The sequence below is a fragment of the Macaca thibetana genome, chromosome 19, assembly GCF_024542745.1.
Source record: "Macaca thibetana thibetana isolate TM-01 chromosome 19, ASM2454274v1, whole genome shotgun sequence".
In the NCBI taxonomy this organism is placed as follows: Eukaryota; Metazoa; Chordata; class Mammalia; order Primates; family Cercopithecidae; genus Macaca; species Macaca thibetana.
Window position 1 is genome coordinate 53683460 of NC_065596.1, and position 24044 is coordinate 53707503.

Sequence of the window (24044 nt, forward strand, 5' to 3'; positions counted from 1 at the left end):
ATCTGATTAAGGATCTGAGTCTTCCTGCTTTTTTCTTTTTTCTTTTTTTTTTTAAGATTGCCAGAATATATTTGGGCATGGAGAAAGAGAAGTTTGGTAAAGCTATAATATTATAGAATCTGAGGGAGAAAGGAACTTTCAAAAGTCAGCTAGTTCAACTGTTCATTCAAAACTTTGACATTGTGGTTTCTGTGGTCCTGCAGTTCCCTTCTTACCGTGGTTGGCTTTCTATAAACAGATAGAATGAGGATGGGTGTGTGATAGCAGCGGTGGCTCTGGCTGGCTTCTGTTGAGGTTGGAGGTGGGGAAATCCATGTGCCAGGTTGAGGGCTGTGTTTACTGGAGTGGATAGTGGAGTTTGCCTCCATTTTTTATTGGTAGAAGGAAGTGCCTCCCTGTCATCTGCCTCTCTTGGCAGCAAAGGTGAGCTAACTCACTGGATATTTGTGAACTTCAAAGCGATGACATAGATCTCAGTCTACTAAATCTCAGTCATAGAGAAGAATTAAGCATTGACTGAGTTAAGGAAAGTTTAAAGCAGTTTCAAGAGTACTCCTTGTCATCCTTCAGGGTCCACTCCTGAAGAACTAGTTCTTTATTTCTTCACAGGTCTGAAGGGTGAAGTCAAGGTGTCAGCTGGACAGTGCTCTGATTTGAAAGCTCAGTTGGGGCTGGACGCAATGGCTCAGGCCTGTAATCCCAGCACTTTGGGAGGCCAAGGTGGGCAGATCACCTGAGGTCAGGAGTTCGAGACCAGCCTGACCAACATGGAGAAACCCCGTCTCTACTAAAAATACAAAATTAGCCAGGTTTGGTGGTGCACGCCTGTGATCCCAACTGCTCGTGAGGCTGAGACAAGAGAATCGCTTGAACCCGGGAGGCAGAGGTTGCAGTGAGCCGAGATTGCGCCATTGCACTCCAGCCTGGGCAACAAGAATGAAACTCCATCTCAAAAAAAAAAAAAAAAAGCTCAGTTGGAAGAACCTACTTCCGAACACATTCATGTTATTCATCAACAGAATTCATTTCTGTAGGTTGTAGGACTGAGGTCTCTGTTTTCTTGTTGGCTATTGGCTGGGGCTTGCACTTAGCTTCTAGAGGCTGCTCTCAGATTCTTGCCCCATGGTCCCCTCTATCTCGGCAAAAGAGAACCTCCCTCAAGGCAAACCTTTCATGCTTTGAATCTCTCTGACTTCCTCTTTTCCAACCAGCTGGAGAAAACTGATCAGGAACCTTAGTTACATTGCAAATTGCAGTGCAAAGTCCTTTTGCCATTTTATCGTCATGAAAATAATGCCAGGGGGCTGGGATCATGGGGCTCATCTAGAGTTTGCTTCAAGATTGGGAATTAAAGGAAAATAGCACTGTCTTACCTATCTGCATCCTAGTTCCTAACACAATGCTTAACAGATAGTAAATATCCAATAAATATCTGTTGAGTGGAGAAGATTCTAGGATGAAAAGGGTAGACAAATTGTTCAAAATTTGTGATCCTGTATGAAGATCAGGAAACCACATAAAAGAGCAAGACAATCGCTCATTGAGATTCTTATGGCAAGGAATTTGTAAACTCCAGTTAGATGACAGGAGGAATGTTTGGCAGAAAAAACTTGAAAGCTCTAACAAACTGTGTAGAAATAGTCATGTTTTAGTTGGGCTAGCTTGTATACTGAACTTTGTCATAGTTTGTTTCTGCAGAAAATAAAGCACTTAAAATTCAGACGAGTAGAAAGGCAGATGTAGCTGAAAGAGTAGATCCAGAGGAGCTGATGTAATGTGCACCTGCTGAAATGGAGCTTTATGCAAGATCTGACCTTTCTGAGCAAGTTGAGGGAAATTGTAAATGAACTGGTTCCTGCCTTTACACAAAAAGGCCAGATAAAGAAGAAAAGGTTAAGTGAACTGGGGATCATGCAAGCTGATGACAACCTAATGCCACAAGTGATGTTTGTTGGAATTATGGGGATCCAGTTCAAGTGGAATGAGAAAGAGTGTTTTGGCACATTTCTGATCACAATGACATTAGATAGCAAGATAGTATATTTTGCACATGCTGCCCGAAGAATCACTGTTGCCGTTGTAGTTTGCTTTATGTCTGTATTTTATATTTGATTATTCTGCTGGGCTTGAGTATAGATTTATTTCTGTTAGCAGATGTTGCACATCAAACACTCCTTCTTTATAAGAAAGATTGTAAAAACGTATAACAGAAAATATTTGGAGATTTCTTATCTGAAAGCCTCACTTTCTTAAACATATAGTTCTCTTGTAATAAGCCCATTTGTAACTGTCTAGTGTAATTATACTTTAATCGGGCGCTTCAAAGAGGAGGAAGAAAGGAAGAGAATGTGAGACGAGTGCATAAAATGCAATAGGTGTCACATGTACAGCCTTCTTCTCAGAGTGTCTTCTTATCCCAATTACAGTGAGTCCAATTTCCACCCTAGATTTGCATAATAGTTGTCCTAAAATAAAAGCTTTTATGATTGGGAAGTTATCTGCCTAATCAGACTTATTATTGGGAATCTTAATGGGATGCATTTTCATGTTGAACTGTGTAATCATCAAAACAGCAATAGGTAGCACAGCACGTCTGAAAAAGAGATGAAATGTGTTGTTCAGAGCCACCATGTACATAGAGCATTTTTACTATTGCTAAATGAGAATGATTAAAAAGAAGGTATTTTTCCTTCATTGTAACAGTATTCTGATCATATTTCTTTCACAGTCAAAATGATTACCTATACAACCTATATCGGTTGTGTGTTTTTGGTATCATATTGTTGAGACACAGCTTTTAATAATATATATTTAAAAAGTGTACATGACATTAATATGCGTAATGATTAAGATTATAGTGATGAAATAATAAAATCAAATATTGTTATTTTTTCAAACCCATTATGGACCATAGTGCCAGTGTAGCCTATGTGATTATCTTAAGAACCCACAGTATTTTATCTTTTTGGTGTTTCAGAAAGAGTATTACTGTTTTTTTTCCCTAAGTGTGGTTATGTTTGTTTCTTAAATTTGAAAAAAAAAAAACCCTCTTATTTTTAAGATGCTACTAAATGTAGAAAGATATATGTTAGATTTATTGTTTGATCACTGAAATTTTTTTTATTTCTTTTTAAAAATCCTGTTGCAAAGAGTTTTAAAATGTAATGCTGATTAATTCTACTTCAACTTCAGCCAAATATTGATTAAAAACCATTTATTCTTTTTTCATTTTCCCTCTAGATATGATGCTTTAAGATAAAGCCATTTATTCATCTTAAAAAAAAAACATGTTGGTTTTTCAATTGAATTTTCACTTTATCTTGGAGTTTAGATTTTGTATATTCTTTTGTAACTTTCTAGAGTGTCAAGACAATATACAGATAGGTCAGTGAAGTTAATACCATCCTTGTTCCTGATAGTTTTTCAGAGTTTATTTTGATTTCAGTTTAAATCTAAGCTAATATTAATTTTTATTCATATGATTAGTTATTAGTGAATAGGCCTTATGTGGTCTTGTTTAAGTTACGAGAGTAGATTTTTTCTCAGTCATGGAGAGTCATACATCTCAGATGGCATAGTGTAGGGAGTATTGAGAGCACCCTGGAGTGGTATGGATTTGGCATTTTAGATGAAAATGCTGATGTGGAAAAATGATAGTCTTCTGTGTTGATTGAGCTACCCTGTGTTCTGTCTTTCTGGTCTTCCCTTAGTGTAACCTGAATATGGCAGGTAGCAAAATTCTGTACCTTAATTGACTACATTTGAGCTTCACAAGTATCACCTTTCCTAGGTTTCTTGTTCTGTCATTGCACCATAGATGTAAACATGAATGTATTTTTAAAAACTGCCTAGAGATCATTTGACCTCAAGTATATCCCCCTTTCCTGGAGTTGTAGAAGGATGATGAAATATTTATTTTCTGGATTTGGCTTTCCAGATGGAGATGAAGAAAGTTGTATATCAAACACTGATGACCTCATGGGAGCAATACTACTTTTGTTTCTTTATAATTCAGTTTGCTGCTGCTATTTCTTCTCCTTTCTAGGAAAAAAATTCCATGGGCTTCTTTGGAAATTAAGATAAATTTGATGACTGGGCTTTGATGCAAATTTTATGCATGAAGTTTTATTTTATTGTGTGATTTTTAAAAGTGTGTATAAGTAATATTTTTCAAGGTCTTTTATGTGTTAGTGTTAAAGTGAACGTTCTCCTCTTTTGCCAGCTCTCACTATTAACAGAAAAATATATATCTTAAAAACAACAAACCAGGCATAATATAATAATGCTCTGAAAATTGCTATTGCTGTTTTCCCTTAACACCTTGTGGAAAATTATGTCTGTACATGCAAATCCACCTCATCCCTGTGTATTTGTGTTCTACTCCATTGCCAGAGTTCTTTCAGTTGTAAGTGACAGAAACTCAGCTCCAGCAGGCCTTATACGGGTCGATCCTGGATCTAGGAAGTCTGAGGACAAGAGCTGGTTTTAGGCATGGTTGGTGGATCCATCTTTTTAGTTCTGCCTTTTCTGGTGGGGCTGTCACTCTCAGGTTGGCTTTGTTCGATGCGGTGCCAAAGATGGCCTCAGCAGCCCCAGTTTTTATGGACTTGGAGAGAGAGACTTCTTTCTTCTAGCATCTGCTTGACTCTGGCCGTATTTTCTGCTTGTGTTTTGACCACTCACTATACAACCAGAGAAATGGAGTCATCTGTTCCTATTAAATCACGTTTCTATCCTGATAGAGAGCGGGTAGAGCCGCGTGAATGATGCCTTCCAGGTGATGGAAGGGCAGTTTCTAGGGGAAAGGGGCAGGCTCTGTTGCTAGAAGAAGGTGGAAAGACTGCTTTGCAGGCAAAAACATCAATGTCTGCTGTGGATGGATGAGTCATTACTTAACCTATTCCCCAGTATTGATGGGTATTCAAATTTCCAGTTTTTCATTATTACAAATAGATACATAGAAAGGATTCAAAATGCAACACTTTGTGTCTTCTCTAAGATATTCTATGTTTAGATCGTTGGATGAAGACTTTTTGGGTTGAGGGTTGTGGATTTAAAATTTTGATAGCTTTTGCCAGAATGTCCTGAACAACAGAGCACTGTTTTACACTCCTACCCACAGTATATGGGAGTGACAGTTTGACATGCTTTCATAACACTGAATATTAGCAATTTTAAAAACTGCTTCTCTGATGAATGAAAAAAAATTGTAATTTGTATTTGATTACTGTTATTTGATTTGATTATCTCATCATTTACTATATTTTCACAGGTTTATTTTTCTGAAAATTGCCAGTGCATCTTTTGCCTGTTCTATTGGATTTGAGTTTTTAAATTGATTTATAGTTATTGTATACAGTGTGGCTTTTAATCATTTAGTATTTAAACAAATGCATCATATATATATAAGTATATATGTAGGTAACATACTCATATCTATAGAAATGTTTATACTTTCAAGTATGAAGTATTCTCTTGGGCTGCCTGAGCTTGTGAACTTGGTTTATGGTATTTTATTTAATTTTTACTTGTAGTCAGATCTACTCTTCTGGGTCTTGTGACTTGTTTATATAGGCCTTATCTATCACAAGATTTTAAAAATTTAATATTTTCTAATGACTATAATCTTGTTTAAATTTACATTTGTATTCCATCTGTAATTTGATTTTGTGTACTGTATGATATGGAGCTATTTTTCTCTAAATGCCTCAGGAGTTCTCACGATACTGTCTATTGAAGAGTTGATTCTTTCCCCATTTACTGGGAATAATACTAAATTCCCACATGTGCCTACTGTTAACCCTCTGGCCTAAATACTCCCAACCAGTATTTTAGTTAAACGTATATTCTGCTACAAGGACCCAAAGCACTAGCACCCTAACAAATTTGACCAGAAGGACTATGTTCCAGACATCCTGAATGTAGCAAGTTGTTTTTCCTACTAATGACTAGGGGAAAATGTAGTCTTACTCTTACTCCATTCTTATTTCTAAAGGCTTCTTAGCTATTTTTGTTTTAAATCAGCTTATATCATCTTTTTTGCTACAATAAAATAATCACCAATTTTAAGTGATTCTCTGGGTCTTGACAAATATATGCAGTTGTATACCTATCACAATCATAATATTGAATGTTTGTATCACTTCCAGAAGTCCCTCATTTTCTTTTGCAGGCAAATTCCCCTGCCCATACTTGAACCTGGCAACCATTGATGTGCTTTCTGTCACTATAGTTTTGCCTCTTCTTGAATTACATAGAAAAGAAATGAGTCAGTATATAGTCTTTGCTGTTGCTCTTACACTTTGCATAATGCCCTTAAAATGAATTCATCTGTTGTTTCCTGTATCAGTAGTTTGTTTCTTTCTGTTTATCTGTTCATGCACCAGTTGATGGACCACTTGGGTTGTTCATAGTTTTTGGTTATTATGGATAAAGTTGCTAAGAATATTTGGGCAACAATTTTTGCCTGAACATATATTTCATTTCTCTTGGGGTAAATACCTGTGAGATTGCTGGACTATAGAGTAAGTGCATATTTATTTCGTTATAAAGTTTCAAATTGTTTTCCAAAGTGGCTGTCCCATTTTGTAGTCTTTTCACCCATGCCTGAGAGTTCTAGTTGCTCCTCATCTTTGTCAGCAATTGCTATTGTCCGTCTCTTAAATCTTCAGTGTTCTGTGGATGTGTTGTGGTAGTTCATTTTGGTTTTAATTTGATTTTCTCTTATTATTAATGATGTTTAATATATTTTCATGTGCATATTTGCCATTTATATCTCTGGTAAAGTGTCTATTTAAATCTTTGACCTTCTTTTTATATTGTTTCCCAATCAGGTTGTCTTGAGTCATATATATATATTTTTTGCAGGGCGGGAGGGGGGGCGCGGGGCAGAGAAGCTAGGACTTTATCAAATGTGTGTTTTGCAGATATTTTCCTTCTGTCTGTGGCTTGGTTTTCTATTTTTTTAACAGTGTCTTTTGAGGAGCAGAAGTTTAAATTTTAATCAAGTCTAATTTATCAATATTTTTTCTGTGGTTTATACTTATGCCTTATCTGAAAAATCTTTTTTCTTTTTCTGACTTCTTTTGGAATGAGAGTTTAAAAATGTTTTTTGAGAAATTCATTTTATGTCTACTATTGGCTTATCAGCTCTACCTTTTTTTTTTTTTTTTGAGATGGAGTCTCACTGTGTCACCCAGGCTGGAGTGCAGTGGCGCAATCTCAGCTCACTGCAACCTCTACCTCCTGGGGTCAAGTGATTCTCCTGCCTCATCCTCCCAAGTAGCTGGGACTACAGGCAGGTGCCACCATGCCCAGCTAATTTTTGTATTTTTAGTAGAGACGGAGTTACACCATGTTGACCAGGCTTGTCTTGACCTCCTGACCTCAGGTGATCCACCCTTCTCGGCCTCCCGAAGTTCTGGGATTACAGGTGTGAGCCACCATAACTGGCCAAGCTCTACCACTTTTTTATTTAAAAAAAAAAAAAAAACTAGATGTACTCTAGTGCAGTAGTTCGCAACTGCAGTCAGGTTTCTCTCTCACCCCCAGGATGTTTGTCAGTGTCTGGAGACATATTTGATTGTCACCACTGGGGGCGGGTGTTCATGGCATCTATTGGATAGAGGCCAGGGATCCCACTGAACACCTTACAGTGCACAGGACAACCCCCACAACAAGGGATTATCTGGCTCAAAATGTCAGTAGTGCCAAGGTAGAGAAATTTTATTCTAGGACAGGGCTTAGCAACTTTTTCTGTAAAGAACCAGGTAGCAAATATTTTAGATTTTGTGTGACCTCTTCCAAAATGTAAAAACCATTCTTAGCTTCTGAACTATACAAAAATAGCAGGCTGGATTTAGTCTGTGCCAGAGTTTGCTGAGCCCTGCTTTAGGGTTTACAACATGCATGTACTACCTGTAAATAATATTTTATTCCCTTCTGTGTAAGGTCCATTTCCCACCTATTGTTTGTGCTGTTGTCATATGTTGTACCCTTTACATATGTTTATAAACTTCTGAAGATATTGTTATTTTTGTTTGAAACTTTATCCTTTATAAAGATTTAAAATTTCTTTAATAGTTTTAATATAATGACCACTTCCAGTGCTCTTTATTGTTTTGTAAAGGTTCAAATTTCTATTTAGTGTCTTATTCCATCTGAGTTACTTCATCATTTCTTTGGCTTAAGTTCTGCTGACAACTGAATTCAAACTCTTTTATTTGAAAAATGTCTTTAATTTTGAAAGAGGACTTTCGCTGGGTAGAGAATCCTGAATTGACAGTTTATTTCAATACTTTAAGGACGTTCCTCCGCTGTCATTTGGTACACATAATTTCTGACAATGCTGCTGTCATGTATCTTTTTCTCTTGGATGTTTTTTCAGATTTTCATTGTGTTACTGGTCAACAGTTTCATTATTGTGTGTTTGTGTGGTTTTCTTCATTTTTATTCTGCAAGGAGTTTATTGTACTTCATCATATGAGTTTATTTCTTCATATTTTTCTTCTATTCCACCTTCTCATTTCTCTTCTTCCTTGCATGCGTGTTACTTCTTTCATTTTGTCCCACAGGTCACTGGTGCTTTATTCATTCTTCTGTCATTTTTTTCTTTTTGGATAATTTCTAGTACCATGTTTTCAAGTTTGCTCATCTTTTCCTCTGCACTATTTACGCTGCTGTTAATCCCATTCAGTGAATTTTTTATTTCAGACAGTGTATTTTTCATTTCTAAATGGTTTTTACTGTCTTTCGCTCTTCATCTTGATCATGTTTTACTAATAGCCATTTTAGTATATTTATTTGCTCTTTTTATCACCTTTCTTGCCTCTGTCTCTGTTTCTATTGATTACTTTTTCTCTTGGTTATGGGTCATATTTTTCCATTTCTTTGCTGTCTTATTTCTGACTGGATGATGAATATGAAGAATTTCGTATTATTGCTGTGATTGGTTTTATTTCTTTAATGTGGCTTTTTTGTGGAGTACACTTATTTGGGATTAGTTGGATCCTTTCAGTGCTTGCTTGTAAGCTTCGTTTGGGCACACGCAGAGCAGTCTCGGGCTAATTTAGGCCCTCCTTCCCCTTTTATTCATTTTATTTTTATTTATGTTTAAATTTTATTTTTAATTGTAGTTATAAACCCATAAAGTTAAATTTGCCACCTTAACTATTTTTATGTGTACAGTTCAGTAATGTTAGTATATTTACATTGTTGTGCAACAGTTTTCCAGAGCTTCAGCTTGCGGAACTGAAACTCTATGTCCATTAGGCACTAATTCTGTCTCCTCTCAATAACCCTGGCAACCATCTTCCAACTTCTGTTTCTGTGATTTTGATTTATTTAGATACCTCATGTGAGTCCCCTTTATTTTAAAGAAATCTGTCTGGTCCCTCATGTATTATGTGATCTTTTCACTCTGGCTGGTAGGAGTGAGATTTTTCCCGCTTATTCCTTTCTGGTGGCTTTTTCCCAGCGCTGAGTATTATCTTCTCACACCATACAGATTGGAACTCAAATAATCCTTGAGGAGACACTCTGCAGGTTTCTGGTGCTCTCTGGCTCTGCATTTCCCTCATCTCCTATGCTCTGCCTTACAAATTCTGGCTGCCTTGTCCTCTAAACTCTGTCTCCCTGAATTAGTGAATCAGCTGAGCTTCATTTCCCCTCCCTGTACTGAGGCCTGGAAACTGCCTTCCGGTAGAAAGCTGGTATAACTGTAGAGTTCACATTTTCTGTTTCCCTTCTTACGAATCACAGTCCTGTGTTACCTGATATCTAATGTCCAGAAAACCATTGCTTCATATATTTCATCCACTTTTGTAGTTATTTAAGGCATTTAAGGCAGTTATTTAAAACATATTTTCTGTTTCCCTTCTTACGAATCTCAGTCCTGTGTTGCCTGATATCTAATGTCCAGAAAACCATTGCTTCATATATTTTGTCCACTTTTGTAGTTATTTAAGGCAGGAGGGTAAATCTGATACCTGTTACTCAATCTTGACTGAAAGCTAAAGTTGTCTTGAATCTTCAAGATTGGAACTATCTCCAAAGGAAGTGGAGGACTCTATTAGTAGCCAATTGGTAACCAGGTCAAATTTCTAAGAGTTTCTCGGACTCATTTCTGTATAGCTCTTAACTAAAATGGTTGTTGTTTGACCATAGAAACATTTGAGAACATTTAGATAAAGGGGAGTCTGGGTGGAGTGACCTCCCAGGACATTATCTCTTCCAGGTGAACACATTCATATCCCAGATCTCAGCAACCCAGATTCCATTTGCTTACATCAAGTTGTTTTCTGCACTCAGACCTGTTTGTTTGGGTGAGGTCACAGGTGGTTGAAATAAAATCCTCCCTTACTAAAAAGCATATGAGCCCCCCATGCCTGTGTACTTGCGGAGTTCAGTTTCTGCTGCCTTCAGGCCAAGAGGGCTGACAACTTTCTCACAGAAATATTGGAAGTATTTTTGGTGTGTAGCTCTTTAAAGGTCATTTTGAATAAAATTGGAACAATTTAGCAAGCAATTAAAAACTAATTAGAATCTTTGCATTATTTTCAGGGGAAGCATAATACATTGTAGTTTCTCGTGAGTGTTACTGCAAAATTAAATATCTCTAATTTATAGCTGGCCCTTAGCTAGAGGCAGCTTTGTAGTTGTTAGCTGCCAATATTTTCCATCAAGGCTTTTAGGAACTCACATGTCGTTTTACTTTAGATTTCTCAAAACTTTTTGGAAGGTGTTAGGCATAATACCATTGATGTGGCTTCCAATACATGAATAAAGTGCTCCTGCACTTAGCTTTTCTTCAGTGCTCACAAGGTACCAAATGAGCTGACGGAAGATCAGACACTTTAACACTTTGTGAAGTAATATTAAGCTTTACAGCACTAGAAATCTATTTAATTCCCTGTCATTGCTTCTAAAATGCGTTTCAAATCTGTTGTCATTGCCAGAATGCTCAGAGTCACTGAAGAATTATTTTTGACTTGTTTATATCTAAAATTTTCTAGTAAGACAAATCCTCTCCAGTCCTGGAGGAAATTAACATTTTGGCTTTTCAAGATAGTATTGGTATTAAGTTAGAGTTTACAGTTCCCTGAGGTCTTTCTGTCTTTGGGGCTTAGAAAGGCTAACAACATTTCTTTCTTTTTTGTTTTTTTGTTTTGTTTTGTTTTGTTTTTTGAGACGGAGGCTTACTCTCTCGCCCAGGTGGGAGTGCAGTGGCGCGATGTCGGCTCACTGCAAGCTCTGCCTCCCAGGTTCATGCTATTCTCCGGCCTCAGCCTCTCTGAGTAGCTGGGACTACAGGCACCTGCCACCATGCCAGCTAATTTTTTGTATTTTTAGTAGAGACGGGGTTTCACTGTGATCTCGATCTCCTGACCTCGTAATCTGCCCACCTCAGCCTCCCAAAGTGCTGGGATTACAAGCATGAGCCACCGCGCCCAGCCAAGGCTAACAAAATTTCTTATTCCTTGTTTTTGGAAAGTCATAATGTCTTGGTCACAGTTTTTCTTTAAATCCCATTTTTTTTCTTTTAAATCACTATTTTATTGAGTCAAGTTACTGTAATTCTGTATTACATAGATGTTATCTCTTAATTTGAAAAGCAAAATCAACGGCTGTAATTCTTTTTTTAATCAGTGTAAAATGCATATGTCCAGAATGTAATTGACTACTCAGTAATTGGCAGGAGAGGTTTCTACTAGGCTCTGTGAAATGTAATAACTAATTTGCTGATGGCATTATGCTGTGATGAGGGAAGAACACTATCACCTAAAAGCATTTCTGGAGGAGGGGCTGACGTGAGCTGTTACTGTTAAATAAGCGCTTATACTGTAAAATTAACTGCATAATGTCATGGGGGAAAATCTCAGAATATTAAAGCAAATATTGACAATATAAAGCTAAATCATTTTCTCAAAATGTAAATGTTGGTCTACAGGTATTTCTCTGCAGTATTTACTACACCTTGGAGGCTTTACAAAAGAGATCAGGTATGAACATTGGCATATTAATCCTGCAGTGAAAAGGTATTTAACCCTTTTAATCCCAGAGTTCCCCAAACATAGTTGAACACAAGCCATTTTTTTTTTCCAGATTAACACCTGCAGAACTACTATTCCTTGAAACACTTTTTGAGGAACACTTGGTCATGAGAAATTTTCTTTTTCTGGGCCTAGTTTATAAAATGGCCAATGTCTACACCTCACAGGAATGTGAGGAAAAAAACATTTAACACTGTGCTGAGCACATATGCTTAATAAATGGCAGCTGAAAAAATTTTTTTTGAGGAATAATACATGCAATAAAGTGCACAAATTTTAAGTAAACAGCTTGATTAACTTATGTATATGTACACACCCATATAACCACCACCTAGATCATGGCATAGAACCTCTCTAGCACACCAAATCTCCCTTGTGCCACCTTCTAATGAATAGCTCCTAATTCTCTCTTCTGTCATGTGGAAGAAGTCATACAGATTCTGATTTTTGTAAGTCTGGCTTCTTTCACTCAATATTATACCTGAGAAATTCACCCTGTGTGTATTTAACAGTCCAGTCTATAAATGCACAACTCTATATCCCTTCTCCTATTGGTGGACATCTGCTTGGTTGCAGTGGGGCTATTATAAATAATGCTGCCATGAACTTATCTCTCACAGTTATATCGCTAGAATTGCTGAGTCATAGGGTGGGTGTATGTTTGTTTAGTAGAGAGGCAATTTGTGTGTTTCCCACCACCTAAAGATGCCCCTCTGAGACACACTCCAATCACTGCCACACCTTCCTTAACCATTGTAGGGTGACCAGCCCTCCTGGTTTGCCCGCAACTGAAGGGTTTCCTAGGATATGGAACTTTCAGTGCTAACACAAGGGAAGTCCCAGACGGACCAGGATGAGCTGATCCCCCTACCACACAGTCTACAGTGCCTTCTCTTTTCTCTGTACATCATAGTTTATCATTTGACTATTAATGTGCAGTAGTACAGACTTTTTTGGTAGGAGTCTCCTCACCTACAAAGGTTCACTGGAACAGGAGCTAGATCTCATATATCTTTCACTCTCCCACACACCCAGTAGAATGCCTTCTACAGAGCACTGTCTAGATATGCCACTGGGGAATGCTCAGACATTCTCATAAGAATGTTAGTTAAGAGACTTAGACATTAAGGAACCCTTCTGAAGTGGATTCTAAGCATATAGGCAGAGCTGTATTACTCCCATTTTTTAAATGAGAAAGTATTCACAGATGAGTTTTCACATGTTTAAGATCACATGACTAGTAGGTGGTAGAGGTCAGGAAAAAAAATTTCACACAACTCTAAATATTCAGAGTTCTGGGCTTTCTGCAAATATGGCCACCAAGCAATAATGTAACAACTATAAGGAAACTAGATCAAGGATTACCAAGCAACATTTCTTAACTTGACCACAGATTTTTAGGAAGGGGGTTGGGAGGACAGAATTTTAGAGGACTTTATGAAACACTTCACTCTGCCTTTTAAGCAGAGGTCTTCCCTTGGAGAGCTATCTGGCCACAGAATGGGATGTGTAGTGGAACAGTAATAGAGAGAGCCGAGAGGTGGAGATTGGGGTATGGAGAGTGTTGAATACGATGCAAAATACATTGAACACAAGGCAATGACGTTGAAAGTATTCTAAAGAGACTTTATTGGGTGCACAGTGACTTGGCAGGGAGAGAAGAAGAGGTAAAGTCTTAATTAGGAGGTGTCACTGTGGTCTGCAGGTGAGTCAGAAAGGACCCCAGCTCGAAAACGCAGCAGCAGTGAGGCCCCAGGCCAGCAATTGTACTGGAGAGTCTAAGACATCAAGTCAATCATCATTTTCTAAGAAATGTTTCACTTTTAATCTCAAAAGTCACTCAGGCCTTGTTATATCTAAGGTACTACACTGGTGTTTTTGTTTTTGTGTTTTTTTTTTTCTTCAGGTGTGGCTTTTTTAAAATTACCATTTAATTTCTTAAGAAGTAGTCCCATGAACTTGTTCCAGAGTTCCCATCCCCTGTGCAGAGCTGGTAGCTTTAAATATAGTAGGGTGGATGGAAAAGATATCAGGAAATTTTGGGGCATATCTTGTTTCAATGCAAAATAACGAAGAACAGCAGAGTTCTGGTGGCTAGGATACGGAGGCAAGATGAAGGTCACCCATGTGAAGGTTTCTTTGGCATTTCCCGAGTTCTTCATTAGCGAACATGCTTTCAGAACTGGTTGCTTGAAAAGCTAGCCCTCTTGGAAGGTTATAAAGAAAGGAGTTCAGTTTTCCGTGGGAAACAACTTAGCTAAGTGAATTTAGGGACAGAACATCTGGATTCCTTTCCTGGATTCTCTGCCTCCTGGTCATATGGCCTCTGGCAAACCCACCCACATTTTTAGAACTTTTTTTTTTTTTTTTTGAGGCAGAGTTTAACTCTTATTACCCAGGCTGGAGTACAATGGCACGATCCTGGCTCACTGCAACCTCCACCTCCTGGGTTCAAGTGGTTCTCCTGCCTCAGCCTCCCAAGTAGCTGGGATTACAGGTGCCCACCACTGCGCCCAGCTAGTTTTTTGTATTTTTAGTAGAGATGGGGTTTCACCATGTTGGCCAGGCTGGTCTGAAACTCCTGACCTCAGGTGATCCACCTGCCTCGGCCTCCCAAAGTGCTGGGATTATAGGCATGAGCCACCGTGCCCGGCCTAGTACACTTTTTCTAGTCTGTGTGTCAGATACAAAAGAAGTTCCTCTTCAAAGGTTTAGCTTGTTCAGCACCCTTGTTCTTTGTTCCCTACTTCAAGCCCAAACCAACTTCCTTATCCCTTATGCCTCCCTGTCTTAGTTTCAGTAAACTACTTTCCCGCCAGTCCTTATCTGCAGAGACCACATCTGCTAACCCACTCTGTGAATTACCCCTCCTGTCACAACAGCTCTTCCCTCCAAAACTGCCCTTTTCGCTGGTATAACCACATTCCTGCACCTCTCAAGTTAGCCAGTCGGGTGCAGCTTAGATTGTGCAGTCCAACTCCAGCCAATGGATGCAGGACACAGTAGTAGGGACAATCTCCATTAGGGATAAAAGCCTCTTCCCCTGTTTGTTCGGTGTGCTCTCGTGGTGACCAGACTTGAGAGCAGCACCCTTCTGCAGAAGTAAATTTTGCTTTGCTGAGAAATCCTTTGTTTAAGTGTTCGTTTTCTTTGTGACTCCAAGCTTTACTTCCAACCTGTGGAGTGGGAATAATGGTACCTGCCTCTTTTACATGTTCACCATAATAAAATGAGGCAATGTTTGTACCAGTGCCTCCTAAACCCAAAAGCAACATGCAAGGTCACGTAACTGTTTCCCTGTTGATTGGTTCTGTGCTTTTTCTTTCTCTCCTTTTTGTGAGCATTTGTTGCCCATTAGTTAGTTACTAATTATGGTAATAAATTCTTAATAAATATTGGCTGGCATTAATTATGTTCCAGGAGCTGAGAGCTTCATTTATGTTCTCTCTCTCTCTCTCCAAACTATGGCTTGTGAGACAGCTATTAGCTTCTTCATCTATTAAACTGGGCTAGTGAGTCTCAGAGATGTTAGGAAACCTTCTTTGGATCACACAACTGGAAGTCAAACCCAGAGCAGGCTGACTCTAGAGCCTGAACTCCTAACCTCTTTATTGCCTTGCACTTGAGTCAGATCTGGCTGTAGGAGGGCATCTTGGAGTCTGGGAAGGAACTAAAGCACTGTCTCCCTACCTCCATATGGGGACAAAATGGAAGGGCTAATTGCGACTGCCTCTTTACCATACCTCTATCTGTTACAAGTCCAGCTTATCCTCAGGGAGGTCATGTGGGCAGGAGTCTGAGTTTCATTCTGAGTTTCTGCTATGGGTGAAAGCTCAGATAGTCAAAACATGGGGATTGAAAGTGCAACTGTGACATTATTTTTATAGGATATGGACCTAAGCTTCTAAGGGTTTTTATTTATTTGAGTGTGTGTGTGTGTGTTTTGTTGTTGTTGTTTTCGTTTTTGTTTTTCGTTTCGTTTTGTTTTTACCATAAGAAAACCGTACAATCCCTGGTAAGGTAAGGTAGAGTAGGACTTTCGTCCCAGCATAGAGGTTTAGAAGGACAGGTATGGAATAATGAATTGAAAGTTGCAGAGTCTTGCTGGCCATCTCTGGGCACTTTTTGCACACAAGAAACAGTGCAAGAAATATTTCATAGGGGTCCTGGGGCCCACCTCTGCTGCTTAGGGCCTTGTATTGGGGTGACTCTACCCTGTTCCCATATATTAAAATCTTCATGGGGAGAAGCATTTTCCCAATTTAGATTTTTGTAATTAAAAAGGAAGGCTTTAAATTGGGGCTGCAGATACTAGGACAGTGAATGGACTAATCGAATTCATTTTTTTTTTTTTTTTTTTGAGACGGAGTCTTGCTCAGTCGCCCAGGCTGGAGTGAGTGCAGTGGCGGGATCTCAGCTCACTGCAAGCTCCGCCTCCTGGGTTCACGCCATTCTCCTGCCTCAGCCTTCCAAGTAGTTGGGACTGCAGGCGCCTGCCGCCACGCCTGGCTTATTTTTTGCATTTTTAGTAGAGACAGGGTTTCACCATGTTAGCCAGGATGGTCTCGATCTCCTGACCTCGTAATCCGCCCGCCTCGGCCTCCCAAAGTGCTGGGATTACAGGCGTGAGCCACCGCGCCTGGCCTCTTTTTTTTTTTAAAGGCTGCAAAGTTTTTTGATAAAATTAACCCAAATGTCTCGGCTCAATTTTCTTTTTATTTTTCAAAGAGATGAAATATGTAGCTAGATATTATAAAACAAAAACAGAACTAAACCCTGAAATGTACTAAGTTCAAAAGCAAATAGAAGATAAATTAACAATGTTTTCTAGCCTGGAATGATCCAGTCTAGAGGAAGCGAAAAGTGAAATACAGTGGAGGTTAATATCCAAATACTGAGCTGGGCAGACATCTCAGCCTGCTACCTGCTCACATGTTGCACAGGGTCTTGTATGTCTGTCAGGTATGTTATTATTTGGAAGAAAAGGAGACTGAGTGGAGAATATGCTGATTTAGCAGTTCTCAATTTGATCTTCATAACATTCATGTATCTTGATGTTTACAGGTATTCTTTTAAAATTGACACATAATATCTGTACATATTTATGGCTTGCATTGTGACATTTTAATACCTGTATATAATTTATAATGATCAAATCAGGGTATTTAGCATATCCATTACATCAAACCATTATAATTTCATTATGGGGACATTCAAAGTCCTCCCTTCTAGCTACTGGAAACTATAAATTATTGTTAATTATGGTCAGCCTACAATGCTGTAGAACACTGGAACTTACCCCTATCAAGCTGTAATTTTTGTGTCCTTTAACTACCGTCTCTCTATCTCTCCTCCCTTCCTAGCTGCTAGTTGCCACTATTCTATTCTCTACTTCTGGGAGATCAACTTGTTTAGCTTCTACATATGAGTGAGAATGTGTGGTATTTATCTTCCTGTGCCTGATTCATTTCACGTAACATAATGTCTTCCAGGTTCATTCATGTTGCTGCAAATGACAGGCATTCACTCTTTATGGCTAAATGATACACATAGATATAGATATCGATATAGTATAGATATCGATATAGATATAGATATCTATTTGATCTTCATATCTATATATAGATATCTATATTTATATATAATAACATTTTCTTTATCCATTCATTTGTTGAGGGACACTTATGTTGCTTCCATATCTTGGCTCTTCTGAATAGTGCTGCAATATCCATCGCAGTGCAAATATCTCTTTGACATACTGATTTCCTTTCCTTTGGATATATACCCAGTAGTGGGATTGCTGGATCATATGGTAGTTCTGTTTATAGTTCTTTGAGCAACTTCCATACTTTTTTTATGATGGCTAATTCACATTCCCACCAAAAGTGTATAAAAGTTCTCTTTTCTCCACATCCTCATCAGCAACTGTTTGTTTTTTTTTTTTTTGGTTTTTTTTTTTTTGTCCTTTTGATAATCACCATTCTAACTGGGGTGAGATGATATCTCATTGTGATTTTGATTTGCATTTCTCTTATTATGATGTTGTACATTTTTTCATATAGTTGACCATTTGTATTGCTACTTTGATTATTTTTATTATTATTTTTTTTTGTTTTGCTGTTGAGTAGTCTGAGTTCCTTGTGTATATTCTACATATTAATCCTTTGTTGGATAATAGTTTGCAGACATTTTCTATTATACTATAGGTTGTTTCTTCACTCTGTTGATTGTTTTCTTTGCTGCACAGAGCTTTTTAGTGTTATATAATCCCATTTATCTTTGCTTTTGTTGCCTCTGCTTTTGAGGTTTTATTTCTGAGGATATAAGCCTGAAGTGTTTCTCTTATGTTTTCTTGTGGTAGTTTTTTAGTTTTGGTTAGTACAGCTTTGTAGTAATTTTGAGGTCCAGTAGTATGATGCCTCCAACTTTGCTTTTTGTTTTTGTTTGCCTAATATTGCTTTAGCTGTTTGGGATCTTTTGCAATCCTATGTGGCTGTTAGGATTGCTTTTTCTATTTCTGTGAAGAATGTTGTTGGTATTTCAATTGGAATTACATTGAATCTTTGTATCTTTTGGGGTAGTATAGGTATTTTAACAACATTCTTACAATCCATGATCGTGGGATATTTTTTCTATTTTTTGTAGGTGTTTGTGAACTCTTCAGTTTCTTTGATCAAAGTTTAAAAATTTTTAAGAAACCAGAAAAACAAGAACAATTCAAACTCAAATCTAGCAAAAGAAAAGAAAGCAAAGAGATCAAGCAGAACTAATTGAGATTAAGATGAAAAAATAATTATTATACAATGAAACAATGAAACAAAAAGTTGGTTTTTGAAAGGGTAAGCAAAATTGAAAGACCACTAGGTAGATTAATCAAGAAAAAATGAGAAAAGATTCCAACTACAATCAGAAATTATAAAGGGGACATCACAACTGATAATACAGAAATACAAAAGAGCATCAGAGACTAATATGAATACCTCTATACACACAAACTAGAAAACCCAGAGGAAGAAGATGAATTCTAGGACACAGGCAACCCCCCAAGATTGAACCAAGAAGAAACAGAAATCCTGATCAGACCATTAACAAGTCATGGAATTGCATCTGTAGTTAAAAAAAAATCTTTTATCAGAATAAAATGAAAGGAAGAAAGGAACAAACAATATACAAAACAACCCGAAAATAATTAACAAAATGAAAGAAGTAAGTCCTCACCTATAAATAATAACCTTGACTTCAAACAGATTAAATTTTCCAGTTAAAAGATATAGACTGGCTGAAAGGATTTAAAAAAGGAAATAACAGGACTCAACAACATGTTGCCTACAGGAAAGTCACTTCACCTTTAATGACATACATAGATTGAATTGAAGGGATAGAAATAAATATGCAAACAGAAACCAAAACAAAGCAGAAGTAGCTATACTTTTATCAGATAAAATGGACTTTAAGTCAGAAACTGTAAAGAGACAAGGAAGATTATTATATAATGATAAAGGAGTCATTTCACCAAGAAGATATATGCAGTCAACACCAGGGCACCCCGATATATAAAACAAATATTAACAGGTGTAAAAAAGAAGATAGACTCTAATACAATAATAGCTAGGGACTGCAACACCCTACTCTGTCCATTGGACAGACCCTCTAGACAGAAAATCAATAGACATTGAATTTAAATTCTACTTTAGACCAAATGGACCTAACAGATATTTACAGAATATTTTATCCAACAGCTACAGAATACACATTTTTCTCATCAGCACATGAAAAATTCTCCAAGATAGGCCACATGTTAGACCACAGTACAAGTGTCAACAAATTTTGAAACATCAAAATCATGTCAAGTCTATTCTCAGACCACAATGGAATACAAAAGACATTAATAACAAAAGGTATTTTGGAAACTGTACAAATATATGGAAATTAAACAACATGCTCCTCGACAATCATTGGGTCAATGAAGAAATTAAGGAAATAAAAAAAAAATTGGAAACAAATGAAAATAGAAACTCAACATACCAAAACCTATAGGATACAGTAAAAGTAACACTAGGAAGGAATTTTATAGCAATTAACATATACATCAAAACAGTAGAAAGTTTTCAAATAATCCAGTGATACACCTCAGGGTACAAAAAAAAAGTTCCCAGCAAGAAAAGCCCAGGACCTGATAGCTTCACTTCTGAAATCTACCAAACTAATAGAGGAGTTTTTATGGTTTTTTTAGGTATATGATCATGTCATTAAGGGACTGAGATAATTTGACTTCCTCTTTTCTAATTTGGGTTTTGTTTATTTTTTTCCTTGACTGCTCCGGCTATGACTTTCAGTACTGTGTTGAATAGGAGTGGTGAGAGTGGACATCCTGTCTTCCTTCAGTTCTAGTAGGGAATGTTTTCAGCCTCTCTCCATTCAGTATAAAGTTGGCTGTGGATTTTTCACAGATGGTTCTCATTATTTTGAGATATGTTGCTTTGATGTGTAGTTTGTTGAGGATTTATTATTTAGAAGGGATTTTGAATTTTATTGAATGCCTTATCTCCATCTATTGAGATTTTCATATGGGTTTTGTTTTTAGTCCTGTTAATGTAAAGAATCACACTTATTGATTTGCAGGTGTTGAACCATCCTTGCATCTCTGGAATAAAATTCACTTGATCATTATGAATTATCTTTTTGATGTGCTGTTGGATTTGTTTGCTACTATTTTTGTTGAGGATTTTTGCATTTATGTTCATCAGGGATGTTAACCTGTCATGTTTATTGTTGTTGTGTCCTTGCCTAATTTTGGTATCAGAGTGTTACTGGATTCATAGAAGTAGTTTGGGAGGGATCTTTCTTTTTCAATACTTCGGAATAGTTCCGGTAAGATTAGTAACAGCTCTCCTTTATATATCTGGTAAAATTTGCTTTGAATCTGTCTGGTTTAGGCCTTTTTGTTGTTGTTATTGGAAGTAATGATTCAGCTTTATTACTCATTAATTGTCAGATCAGGATTTCATTTCTTCTTGGTTCTATCTTGGGAGGTTGTATATTTCCCAGAATCTATCCATTTCCTTTAGGATAGAGGTGTTCATACTAGTCTCTGATGCTCTTTTGTATTTCTGTATTATCAGTTGTAATATTTATTGAAAAATTATTTTATTGATCTCAATCTCATTTAGTTCTGCTTAATCTTTCTTTTCTCTTGCTAGATTTTAGTTTGTATTGTTCTTGTTTTTCTAGTTCCTTGAGGGTCCACATTAGGTTGTTAATTTGCATCTTTCTATTTTTTTGATGTAGGTGTTTAACATTATAAACTTTCTAGTTAGCACTGCTTTTGCTGTGCCCTAGGTTTTGGTATATTGTATCTATTTTCATTTATTTTGAAAAAGATTTCAATTTCTGCCTTAAGTTTGTTGTTTACCCAAAGGTTATTCAGGAGCAAGTTGTTTAGCTTTGTGTAGTATTGAGCATTTCTCTTGGTATTGATTCCTAATTTTATTTCTCTGTGGTCTGAGAAGATGCTTGATATGATTTTTAGGTTTTTAAAATGTACTGAGACTTGCTTTGTGGTCAGGCATGTGGTCAGTATTAGAACATTCATGCAGAAATGAGAAGAATGGATATTCTACGATCATTGGATATAATGTTCTGTAAGTGACTATTAGGTTCATTTGGTCTATATTCCAATTTAAGTTCATAGCTTCTTTGTTGATTTTCTGCCTCAGTGATCTGTCTTGTCATGTCAGTGGGGTATTGAATTCCGCCACTATTATTATATTTCTATCAATCTGTTTTCTTAGGTGTAGTAATATTTGTTTTATGCTCCAGTGTTGGACGCATGTGTGTATTAGTCCATTTTCACGCAGCTGATAAAGACATACCCGAGACTGGGTAATTTATGAAGAAAAAGAGTTTTAATGGACTCACAGTTTCACATTGCTGGGGAGGCCTCACAATCATGGTGGAAGGCGAAAGGCTTGTCTTATATGGCAGCAGGCAAGAGAGAAAATGAGAACCAAACGAAAGGGGTTTTCCCTTATAAAACCATCAGATCTTGTGAGACTTATCCAGTACCACAAGAACAGTATGGGGGAACCACCCCCGTGATTCAGTCTTCTCCCAGTGGGTCCCTCCCAAAACATGTGGGAGTTATGGGAGCTACACAATTCAAGATGAGATTTGGGTGGGCACATAGCCAAATCATATCAACATGTATTTTGGATAGTTATATCTTTTTTATTGCATTAAGCTCTTTATTATTATATAATGCTCTTATTTGTCTTTTTTATAACTGTTATTTAAGGTCCTTTTATTTGATATGAGGATGGCTACTCTTGCTTTCTTTTGTTTTCCTTTTGCATGATATATCTTTGTTCGCCCATTTACTTTTACTTTGGGTCTGTAGCTGTCGTTAGCCAGGAGGTGTTGTCTCTTGTAGGCTGCAGGTGGTTGGATCTTGTTTTTGTTTTTTTTTTTTTAGTCCAGTTTCCCACTCCATATCTTTTAAGTTGAACACTTGGGCCATTTACAATCAAGGTTAATATTAATATATGAAGTTTTATTTCTGTCATAGTATTGTTGCCTAGTTACCCTTGAGTTTAAATTGTGTAATTGCTTTAGAGAATCTGTGAGATTTTTACTTATATGGTCTTTTATGATGGCAAGTATCCTTTTATTTTCATGTCTAGAACTTTTTGAGTATTTCTTGAAAGGCCATTTTAATTTTTACAAATTTCCTCAGTGTTTGGGAAATACTTCTTCATCTGTGAAGGTTAGCTTGGCAGGATGTAAGATTCTTGGCTGGCATTTTTTTTTTAAGGAAGCTAAAAGGCCCCCAGTTTTTTTGGCTTGTAAAGTTTCTGCTGAATAGTCTGCTTTTAGTCTTATGGCATTTCCTTTATAGCTGATTAGACCTTTCTCTTTTACTACTCTTAGAATTTTTTCCTTCACATTGCCTTTGGATAGTCTTACGACTTTATGTCTTAGTATATTTCTTCTTGCAATGTGTTTTCCAGGAGTTCTCTGATCTTCTTTTACCTGGATGGCACGTCTGTCTGTCTGTCTGTCTGTCTATCTATCTATCTATCTATCTATCTATCTATCTATCTATCTATCTATCTATCTATCTATCTATCTATCTATCTATCTATCTCACAAAACCAGAGAAATTTTCTTGAATTATTTCTTCAAATATGTTTTTTATATTTTTAGCTTTTTTTTCTTCTTCCTCTGTAATACCTACAACTCGTAGCTTTGGCTGGTTTACATAACATATTTCTTGAAGGCTTTGTTGATTTGTTTAAATTCTTTTATTTCCTTTCTTTTCATCTGTGTGGTAAGTTTGAAAGACCTATCATACAACTCTGAAATTATTTCTTCTACTTGTTCTAGCCTATTGTTAAAGCTTTCAACTGTATATTGTAACTGCTACAATGAATTTTTTATTTCCAGGAGTTCTGTTTGGTTTTTTCCTTAATGAAGCCTATCTCTTTTTTTTATGTCTTGACTTGCTAATCTGATTTCTTTTATGTTGGTTTTAAGCTTTCTCTTGGATTTCACTGAGCTTCTTTAAAATGAGTAATTTGAGGCCAGGTACAGTAGGTACAGTAGCTAATGCCTGTAATCCCAGCACTTTGGGAGGCTGAGGCAGGTGGATCACTTGAGGTCAGGTTTTCAAGACCAGCCTGGCCAACATGGTGAAACCTTGTCTCTACTAAAAATACAAAAATTAGCCAGGCGTGGTGGTGTGCACATGTAGTCCCAGCTATTTAGGAGGCTGAGGCAAGAAGATTTCTTTAACCTGGCAGGTGGAGGTTGCAGTGAGCTAAGATTGTGCCACTGCATTCCAGCCTGGGCAACAGAGTGAGACTCTGTCTCAGAAAAGTACAAAATAAAATAAATAATTTGAATTGTTTACCTAGTATTTAGATTTTATCTTGGTTAGGTTCTGTTTCTGGAGAGTTACTGTTTCACTCTGTGGGTGTTGTAATACTTTTTTATTTC

The 24044-nt window shown here is 37.1% G+C and overlaps 1 long non-coding RNA gene across 1 annotated transcript in view; it reads left to right on the plus strand.

The window, feature by feature from the left end:
* Positions 1-24044, plus strand: part of LOC126943632 (uncharacterized) — a 65112-nt gene that overhangs the window by 4362 nt on the left and 36706 nt on the right. The gene's annotated exons all lie outside the window — the stretch shown is intronic.